This window comes from Loxodonta africana, chromosome 6 (genome assembly GCF_030014295.1).
Source record: "Loxodonta africana isolate mLoxAfr1 chromosome 6, mLoxAfr1.hap2, whole genome shotgun sequence".
Lineage (NCBI taxonomy): Eukaryota > Metazoa > Chordata > Mammalia > Proboscidea > Elephantidae > Loxodonta > Loxodonta africana.
The window spans coordinates 123195802-123206092 of record NC_087347.1 but is presented as its reverse complement, the minus strand read 5'-3'; the positions used below and the strand labels follow the sequence as shown (position 1 = coordinate 123206092).

The following is a 10291-nucleotide window of genomic DNA, read 5'->3' as shown; positions in this document are numbered from 1 at the left end:
AGGCAGCTGGTGTGATCTCTTCTCAGAGATGGGGAGATAGGCTCCCTGAGAGAGGTTAAGCTGGAGAGGAGTGCAGCTAGAGTGGATTTCAATTATTGGTAATGATTCTGATGACAGCGTTAAGAGTAGATAAGATGGGGTAAATACCATTGTTGTTAGCTGCTGTCAAGTCAGCCCCCAAATCATGGTGACCCCATCCATACACAACAGAACAAAACACCGCCCTGTCCTGCACCATCCCCATGATCAGTCAAGGATTGGACCATTGTGATTCATAGGGTTCTCATTGGTTGATTTTCAGAAGCAGATCATTGGTGATTCATAGGGTTCTCATTGGTTGATTTTCAGAACCAGGCCTTAGTTCTTAGTCAGTCTTAGTCTGGAAGCTCTGCTGAAACCTGTTCAGCATCGTAGCAACACAAAAACCTCCACTGACAGACTGGTGGTGGCTGCAGATGAGGTGGCTTGGCTGGGAATTGAACCCAGGTCTCCTACATGGAAGGCGAGAATTCTACCACTAAACCACCACTTTCTCCAGGGTTGTTGTTGTGATTGTTGTTGTTAGGGGCTGTCGAGTCAGTTCTGACTCATAGCGACCCTATGTACAACAGTATGAAACACTAGAATAAGATAAACCAGTAAGGAGGCTGCTGCAATATAGTCCAGAGATGGTAAGCACTTCAGCTAAGGCAGAGGAAGTGGGGTTTAAGAAAAGAAGGTAGATTCCAGAGACAGGTGGGAAGTTGGAGTATCAGTCAAGTGAAGCAATCACCCTCAAGCTCACAACCTAGTGGTGGAGATGAGTGAGGAAATGGGTGATTATGAAACAACCTAGGGTGTCAGGGCTCCAATGAGATAAGCAAAGATGCAGGGAAACACAAAGGAGGGTCCCCTATGCCGTCCTGGGTGGGGAGGAAAGCCAAGGGTGATACTCTCTCTGTAGGAAAGGATGTCTGAGCACAGTACTGAAAGAAAATGGGGAGTGTTGCCAAGGAAGAGAAGGCACAGGTATTCCAAACCAAGGAAGTAGAATATTTGCCCCGAGGCGAGAAAACATGGGCCGGGCAACTCTGCAGGGAGCTTGGAGAGGCTGCATGAAGAGACTGAGGGGCAACCAGGAGGTAAGGACAGGAGGCAAGGCAAAGCCTAGGTCACAGAGTGCTTCTGAAGGAGCTTGTCTGTAATTCTAAAGGTGATAGGAAGGGACTGATGGGCTTTACAGAGGTGCGGAACTAAGGCCCAGAAAGGTTAGTAAGCAGCTTGTCCGAGAGATCTGTCTTCAATCCTGGCCGCTCAATATGTGGTCCTCACTCTGCAACACTGGCGTCACCTAGGAGCTGAATACCTACTGAATCAGCAATTCATTTGAACAAGCTCTCCAGGTGATCCATTATTGTCGTTGTTGTTAGCTGCCATTGAGCTGGCCTCATGCACAACAGGATCGACTATTGTGATCCATAGGGTTTCATTAGCTGATTTTAGGAAGTAGATCTCCTGGTCTTTCTTCCTAGTCCATCTTAGTCTAGAAGATCCTCTGATAATTGTTCAGCATCATAGCAATGCACAAGACCTCGCCAACAGGGGTGGTGGCTGGGCGTGAGGTGTATCAGCGGAGAACTGAGCCCTGGTCTCCCGCATGGAAGGTGAGAATCCTACCACTGAAGCACTAGTGCCCCCCCCCACCCACCTGTCGCATTAAAGTTTGAAGAGCACGGCTCTAAAGTATGCACCCTTTCCAGAATGCTAGGCCCCTGCCTGAGGTCAAATATAGGTGTACTTGTGCTTCTTGCAAACCAAAGGGGCACAAGGCAGGTGGGAGGGAACATGGGGCCTCACTTCCGAGTGGCTGCATGAACCCTCCTACAGACTCTGCCTGCCCCCACCAACCAACCAATTATCAGCTCCCAGACAGGTGGATCGGGAGCCCCCCGATTGCCCTGCTGGTGGTACAATACAGATTTGATTAATCACCGCTTCCAGCGGAGCCTCATCAATCATCACCTCGGGGCACCCAGGAGAAAGGGGTCCTGGTAGGTGAACACTCGGGGCTGAGGACCCAGACTCCTGGTCTCCGATAAGATAGGAGAGCGCAGTAGGGATGAAGAAGGCCGGACTCAGGAGCATTATACTTTCACCCCGGCTTCTCTGATTGGTAATTAAGTGACTCATCTACTGGCGGACAGTCCTGCATGGTCCCCCAGGCATCTGTTAGTTCTTCGAAAACCACTCCTGACAAAATGAGGTTGGCCCTTGGTACACAGATAATGAGACTGAGCTTGACAGGTGTGGCGCGATTAGAAAATTTCTACATGAAGCTCATTCTGCTAGCCACTCCACAGTAAACAGACTCATTAGAACTTGCAGGTCCCTGGAGGCAAAGCATGTTTGACATTATTAATTGGCTTTTCTGTATAAGGAGTCAAATAGATGAAAAGGTTTATCAAGCTGAAATAATTAATTTTGCCTGAATTCGCTGACAGTTCATTTCTCCTGTAAAAGACCACTTTAAGGTCCTTTTTTTCTTGAATTTCAAAGTTCAAAAGACATAATAGTAGCAAAAGTGAAGCTTTTTAGTAAATTATAATTAAAAGGAATTTAATTAACTTAGACCTGGGGAAAGAGGAAAAAAGGAATTGCTATCTGTCTCTATACAGAGGTCTAGATGGTTGAACATATCATGACTTAATAATGCATTAATTTTAATCTAATCGGAGTATAATAAAAGAGGTAATTATATGTTTAAAAATTACCAGGCTCCAATACTGGTTTTTTTTTTTTAAACACTTAATACTTACCCAGCTTCTTGTTAGCAAAGTTATAATTGTTGTTCTCAGATGCCACTTATTTAAAGATGGAGGTTACAGGCAAGAGGTTAATTGAATAAATCATTGTAAGAACCCGTGTTGAAACTATGATGAACTACAAAGTTCGCATTCCCTGGATGCAAAAGATTTTTTTCATCCCTTTTTCTCTATGTCTTTCTGTGTCTCTAAAAATAGCGAATTACTTCCAGCATTCCTTTATACGCGCTACTGAAGGCTCCCACGCCCACTCTCTGCCACACAAAGCTAAAATCCAGTTCACATGAGATTCTGCAAAGTTTTCCCTCATCTTCCAGAATTTACCACTTTCATCTCCGATAAGGAGTTTTGTAGTTCCACTGTGAGACTTCCCAACCTAAATCAATGGTGAACAGTGTCTCTCTCTTCGCTGAGATTGGGAGCTTGGTGAGAAGTACAGTCATAATACAATGGGATTCTGATTTCTGGCCATTTCATTGACAAAAGATTGAGACTTGTTTTGCAGCAAAGAAGCATCTTGCTGCACAGGCCAACATACTAATTTGGTAGTTCAAAGTGAGTCCAGTATTTCCCAAATCTCCCTGACCCTGGAGGAATACAGTCTGGTGAAAGAGGAGGAAGAATCGGTAGAGAAATTATGCAAAGTGGTTCTTAAATAGTATTATGCCTTGGGCAGTGGTGTTTTCCTTGATAGAATTCTTGCCTTCCATGTAAGAGATGGGTTTGATTCCTGGCCAAGACACCTCATGTGTAGCCTCCATCCATTTGCCAGAGAGGCTTGCATGTTGCTATGATGCTGAACAGGTTTCAGTAGAGCTTCCAGACTAAGTAAGACTGAAGAGGAAGAAAGACCTGACAATCTGCTCACAAAAATCAGCCAGTGAAAACCTATGGATCAAAATGGCCTGATCCACAACTGATAACGGGGATGGTGCAGGACCTGGCAGCATTTTGTTTCACTGTGCATAAGTCTGGGCCAACTTAACAGCAGCTAATAACAATTACGTCTTGGGCCAGTTCCTCCTGACCTTCATCTTTGATCACAGCCTCAGCTCAGGCAGCCTATGTACCCCTGGGGATGACTTTTCTCCTGAAAACTTAGTGACCATGATCATTATTTTCAGTTCTCCACTGAAGCTTTAGTAATCCAGAAGAATGTATTGGCTAGGCTCAATTAAACAGCAGGATGGTTAGGGAGCCTCTTCCCAGGTTATTCTCCATCCTCAGCTAGAAGCCAGACCTGGGTTCCCAGAGACCTATTTTTATCATTCCTTCAAGCAGTGTCTTACAAAATTGACCACATTCTGGTAAAAATCAATGCAAAAAACTGTACACCGTGATTGCATTATTTTGGAAAACCCAAAGCCAAGTCTGCCCCTTGCCAAAATATCCTTAGATATGCTTTTCTGAGTGAAACGGAGAGATGCAGAAGAAGCTAATGTTTACAGAAAGCCTAACATACGGTTTTTGCATTTGAACTGTGGTGCTGGCAAAGAATATTGAATGTATCGTGGAATGCCAGAAGAATGAACAAATCAGTCTTAGAAAAAATACAACCAGAAGGCTGCTTAGAAGTGAGGACAGCAAGACTTCAGCTTGCTTACTTTGGACACGTCAACAGGAAAGACCAATTCCTAGAAAAGGGCATCATGCTTGATAAAGTGGGGGGTCAGCAAAAAACAAGGGGAAGCCCTCATTGAGATGTATTGACCCAGCATCACGACAATGGCCTCGACCATAGCAACAATCATGAAGATGATGCAGGACTGGGCAAAGTCTCATTCTGCGATACAGAAGGTCGCCATGAGTTGAAGCCAACTAAATGGCAACTAGCCACAACATATGGGGCTACTTTACAGCCAGTATCCCAATTCTCAGAACAGCTAGAGGAGATTATCCCCATACCAAAGATGAAAACACTGAGGCTCAACAATGGGAAGAAAGTTACCTAATGTCACACCTCTCTCTAGCAGCAGCAAAGCTGATCTGGCTACTTCAAAGCCCATGTAATTTCAATTAGGAAGGAATAGCCCAAAAAGTAACAGACATCAAATCCCCAAGCCATAAATACTTATAACATTTACCAAAGAGTTAACATTTGGGGTAAGAAATGTCATAACCCAAAAAGCAAATATCTACTTCCTTGCACAGAACACACGAAAAGATGTATTAAAAAATATATATCCTGGGAAACTTGAGACCTTCCAGTCCTCATCTTCCTGCCCCCAACACTCACAAACTTATTGTTCATCAGATTTCCCATTCCTGTTTCCTTAGATGAGTTCCTTAATTAACTATGTATTAATCCAGGGGCCATTCAGATGAAACAGAGGGCAGGACATGACTGGGGTGGGGAGGGGGAGGAGGTTATTTGTCCCAAGATTCCTGGCTTGAACTGTCATCACTCAGCAGCGTGTTTTCTTCTGAAGTCAATATGTTGTTCCATTTCAAACATGCTTAAAGAAAACAGGAATTGATTTATTTGTAATTCTGAACTACTTATCAAATGGTAATGATCATTGCCTAGTAAGATAAAAAAGGCTAAAAATATGCCACGCAATGGTTTTTTTTGTTTTTTTTTGTTTTAATGCTTAGTTATTCTGTGGATGAAACTAACCATTCTTCCCTCATCCTCTTATTCTACCCTGTCTTTCTTTCTTTCTGTAATGCTGCCTGAGACTTAGCAACCCAGAAGGGGCCTGCGTTTGTGTGGTCAGTTCCAAAGACTCCAGAGAAGTCTCACATCTACCCAGCACCTCCCTTTCATTCATTAACCCACCAGGGGCCAAGACTAATTAGATCAGCCTGCTCATTTTGAGCTGATAATTGATTTAAATAGGTTGCTCATTGAAAATAGAAGAAAAGCCTGCTAACCATTTGGTGCTTGGATCTTTTTTCTTTTTTTCTTCTTCTTACCCTGCAACTTTCAATTGCTTGTGCAATGTAGCATAAAATGTAGAGGTCTCTCTTTTCTTTTCTCTCTCTCTTTTTTTAAAGAGGCCATAAAATTAATTACAATAAGTAGGCAATGGGCAGGGCATGGGGTTAAGTGACGGTTCTAATGAGCAGCCGAGCTTCGGGAATGCTGGGACATGCATGCTGTTTGTTGGCTGAAAGGGGATCGTGGCTTCCCAGACAGCCCGGCCTGAGATCCTCCATCCTACTGAACCTGCCATCATGGCAACCAAAGGAAAAGCTAAGCTTCAGACAAAAGGAGGCTTCCTTCCTGAAATTGTCTCATCATTAAGCTTTCAGAAAGCACTTTCAAGAGGTCATTCCATGGTGTCTTCCCTAACCCCAGGCTTTTACAGGATTTGAGAGTGGGAAAGTTAGAGGAAGACTTGGCCTCAGGCTACATTCTGAAGACCTTTCCTTTCTCGAAGGGTCTTTCAGGATCCATCTTCCACTATATTGATTTATTTCAAGTTGGATCAAAAAAGTTTCAACTAGGCTCCTCTTTGGAAATGAAATGGCCCTGCTAGTTTACGCAGTTCAGCTGACTGTATCCCTTTGCCACAATGAAAAGGAGCTTTTGTCTACAGCCTGGAGAGCAAGAAAGGGAAGCAGTACTTGTAACTTGCTCTCTAAATTCTTTTGGCAGTGTTTCTTACGGAGGGAGCGGAGGGCCCGTGAGGGTTGCTGAGGAGTGTTCAAATCTCTAAAGATAATTAAAATGACTGGAAATGGAAAAGTTGCCCCCCAGAAAGCACATACTGTATTTTAGAAGTTCATCATTCCCAATTTTGTAAAGCAGCATGATCCACATGGGAAGAACACGGGCCTTGGAGTATTGGAGTCAGGCAGACAGATCTGGGTTTTCACCCTGATACTGTCCTTACTACCTCTGTGTGAGGCAGTTCCAAACCAAACCAAACCCACTGCCATTCAGTCCATTCCATAGAGGCCCTCTAGGACAAATTAGAACTACCCAAAAGGATTTCCAAAGCTGTAAATCTTTACAGGAGCAGACTGCCACATCTTTCTCCCACAGAGCAGCAGGTGGAGCTCGAACTGCTGACCTTTTGGTTAGTAGCCAAACTCTTTCACTACTGAGCCACCAGGGCTAGTGAGTCAGTTACTCTCCTTAAAAGTCAGTCTCCTTACCTATAAATGCAAAGCCCCTGGGTGGTGCAAATGGCTAATGTGCCTTTCTGCAAACCGAAAGGTTGGAGGTTCAAATCTACTCAGATGCGCCTGCTAGAAAGGCCTGGCAATCTAGTTCTGAGAGATCAGCCATCAAAAACTCTATGGAGCACGTTCTACTCTGACCCACATGGAATTGCTGTGAGTCAGAATCAACTCATTGCCAAACAGTTTTTCAAAGTTTATTCTGGGGACTAAACATAAGGATTAGAGATAATGTATGTAAAGAGCCTAGCACAGGGTCTGGCTCTAACAAGCACCCAATAAACAGTATTTACAATGTGAGACTAATTTCTTCATAGCCAAGAAGAGTGACTCATCCTTGTTGGTTGCTTATTTGCGACTGGGCAGTTGAGAAGAAGGTAATCAGTGTACTGGACACAGGGCCAGCTTCAACCTGTGCAGTCACGCATGGCCCCAGACTCACAATGGCCCACTGTCACCGTCTTGAAATTCTTAGTGTTTTGAACAGAGGCCTCTGCATTTTCATTTTGCACCAGGCCCCGCAAATTATGTAGTAGGGTCCCGATTCACATTTCTCTCTGCCATTGCTGTCTGGGCCATCCTTATCATCTTGAAGAGCCAAGTTATCTGGGGCCATGTCTGTGTTGGTGGCACAGTGCCTTCACAGCTTTAAATTCCATTCTTTCTGCTTCTCCGACAAATTCAAACCAGAGATGTAGCCTCTCAATTCCTGTGGCCCAGGGCCTGATTGCCCTGAAAAACTATTCAAGAGCACTTGCTAGTGGCTGAAGGTCAGTATCACACCTCTCCAGTCACCTCCAGGCCCTGGGAGAGTGCATGCCTTTCACGTAGGTAATGGAGGCTGCCAGGAGAGGACAAGGAGCACGGAGCACCCCTCTGTTAATCCAGCGTCCGTGTGGCAGATCATTTTCACCATTAATGACATATGAATTGAATCCCAGGTAATTTTTTTCAAAGCAACCAGTTGTGAAATGTATTGCGAAAACACTGCCAATTTCTAATCCTAATGACAGAGACACTGAAGGTAAATAAGATGAATATTTATGGGATACCTGATTGCCTAAATGAGTTCCCTAAGGTATGAATAATTGGATGTGTGCATGCTAATTAATTGGGAAAAGCAGGGAGGTAACTCCTTTTTATTTACTGTCGCCTAGTTTTATTCCATTTTTTAGAATTATTACAGTTCCCAGTTACTTCTTATGCTTCAGTAAAGTTGATTGTCACTGAGAGAATTTTTAATAGACTTCATGATTCTTAATTTCAATAAATGTATAAACCCAGGTAGAATATGTAGTGATGGTTCTTAGAACATGGCAACTCAGATTTTCCTAACGATAAAAACTATCATTCACTGATTCACTGTGTCTAATGCACACACACACACAAAAAACAGACCCCTTGCCGTCGAGCCAATTCCAACTCATAGCCACTGTATAAGACAAAGTAGAACTGCCCCACACAGTTTCCAAGGAGCGGCTGGTGGACTAGAACTGCCAACCTTTTGGTTAGCAAGGGAGCTCATAACCACTGCCACTCTCCTCTATTTAACCCTCTCCTCCATCTATTACATCTCTTCCATTTCCTCCTGACACTCATATTATAAGGTTAGATATCATAAACTTATCTCCATTTCACAGATGAGGAAACTGAGATCCACAATAGTTAAGTGAGCTGCTCATGGTCAAAACCAGAAACCAAGTCCGTTGCCATCGAGTTGATTCTGACCCATAGCGAGCCAGTCCTGCAGCAGTAATTGGCACAGATGCACATTCGGCCTGCTTAAAATTTGTAAGTCTCTCCAGAAAATGACCATTTATTCTTTGTCAACTAAGGCTGGGCAGCAGTTTCCAGTGTAGAATGTGTATATCCCATGGTGTGGACAAGACAATCACAGAGGAAAACTGGCAACCAGGGCTGGAATAAGGCATGTGAGGGCCTTACACACTGATAAACTGTGGTGCCCCTCCTCTGCTTACTCACGCATTCAAACATGATACGTGAGTTATATGTATACATGTATGTATACGTGTGTGTGTCTTAGCTATCCATGGTGTAACTTCTTTTTAAATGCAACATTGAACACTAAAGTGATGTATGCCATTTTAGCAGAATGAGATGAAGCGAACTATAAAATTTTTAATGCATTCAGGGTACTGAGGTTTTTTTTTATATACCACATTTTCTGCAAACAGAATATTCCACATATTCTACAACAAAGAAAGTGTGTCAATGAACTTAGTTGTTTCAACAATCAATGTAACATTCTCTTGATCTCCCGCAATGAAAAATTGACTTTCACCAATTTTGCTTTAAACGGCTCATACTTCATTTTTGAGGCATGTTTAGTAATAAATGCTATAATTATAGATGAACAAATGAAAAGATGTCATGAAAGAAAATTTAGAGAGCAGGAGGGCAGAGGATCCACCCCCCACCTTGGACCCGGAGCTGCTGGTGTGATCGTTCCCCAAGAAGCCACTCGGATACGAAGCATCGACAGATGAATTGATTGATGAAGAGTTGGGAATAGCATTCCAGTCACTGACAGCATCCCTAATATGACACCACAGGCAGCACGGATGACACAGCAAAATAAGAAGGAAGGAGACATGGAGCAGCACTAAACCATGAAAAAATACAACAACCAAATTCTCTTAATACTATTTACCTTTTACAAAGTCAGGGTGGTGGGTAATAAGTCAGGGAGAAGAATGTTTCTGTCTCTTCCTACATTGACTGTCCTTATTTCACTGGCTTCTTGAGCAGAACGGCTGTACTCAGCCTCTGTGGAAGAAAATTCCCTCAGGGCTGCACTGACACAACCAGCCTGTGTTTTTGCAGTCTGCCGTTGCCGATTACCACACCAGTTTTTGTGTTCTTCACTCTTGGACTTGGGTGGGTATTAAACTCTTCAGACCTAATTAATGCAACTAGAGCCAAGATGCTATACATAATAATGACATGTTTTGGGCTTCTTTCTCTGGAAGTTCTACTACAGTGAAACACTAGAATTCCATTTAGTTTGCAGGAAAGATACTTTGCCTTGCTTCTGTCAGAGGCTTAGGACTATGGAAGGTTTACGCCTCAGAAATTTTTATTGTACTCTTGTTCTGACCTTATTTTTTGAAGGTTCTAATTTGTAACTACAACTGCTGTATCAGAAGAAACATTGTGACAAAGTATCTTGTTGGAGATTAACAGCCACAATCATTAGCTGATAATTATATTCCTCATTCCACTCCTGTAAAAGTCATTTGGTCATTTGAAATATTGTTTGCTTGTTTAGATTCAAGCTCTTTAGTCAAGTCGCATGTTAGGAATGACTGAAACAATTCCAAAGGAGCTGTGCTAGAGTAAAA

The 10291-nt window shown here is 43.2% G+C and overlaps 1 pseudogene; it reads left to right on the top strand.

The window, feature by feature from the left end:
• The first annotated feature begins 9546 nt into the window (after nucleotides 1–9546).
• On the top strand, nucleotides 9547–9857 carry LOC100658703 (phosphatidylinositol N-acetylglucosaminyltransferase subunit Y-like; annotated as a pseudogene).
• Nucleotides 9858–10291: the final 434 nt, after the last annotated feature.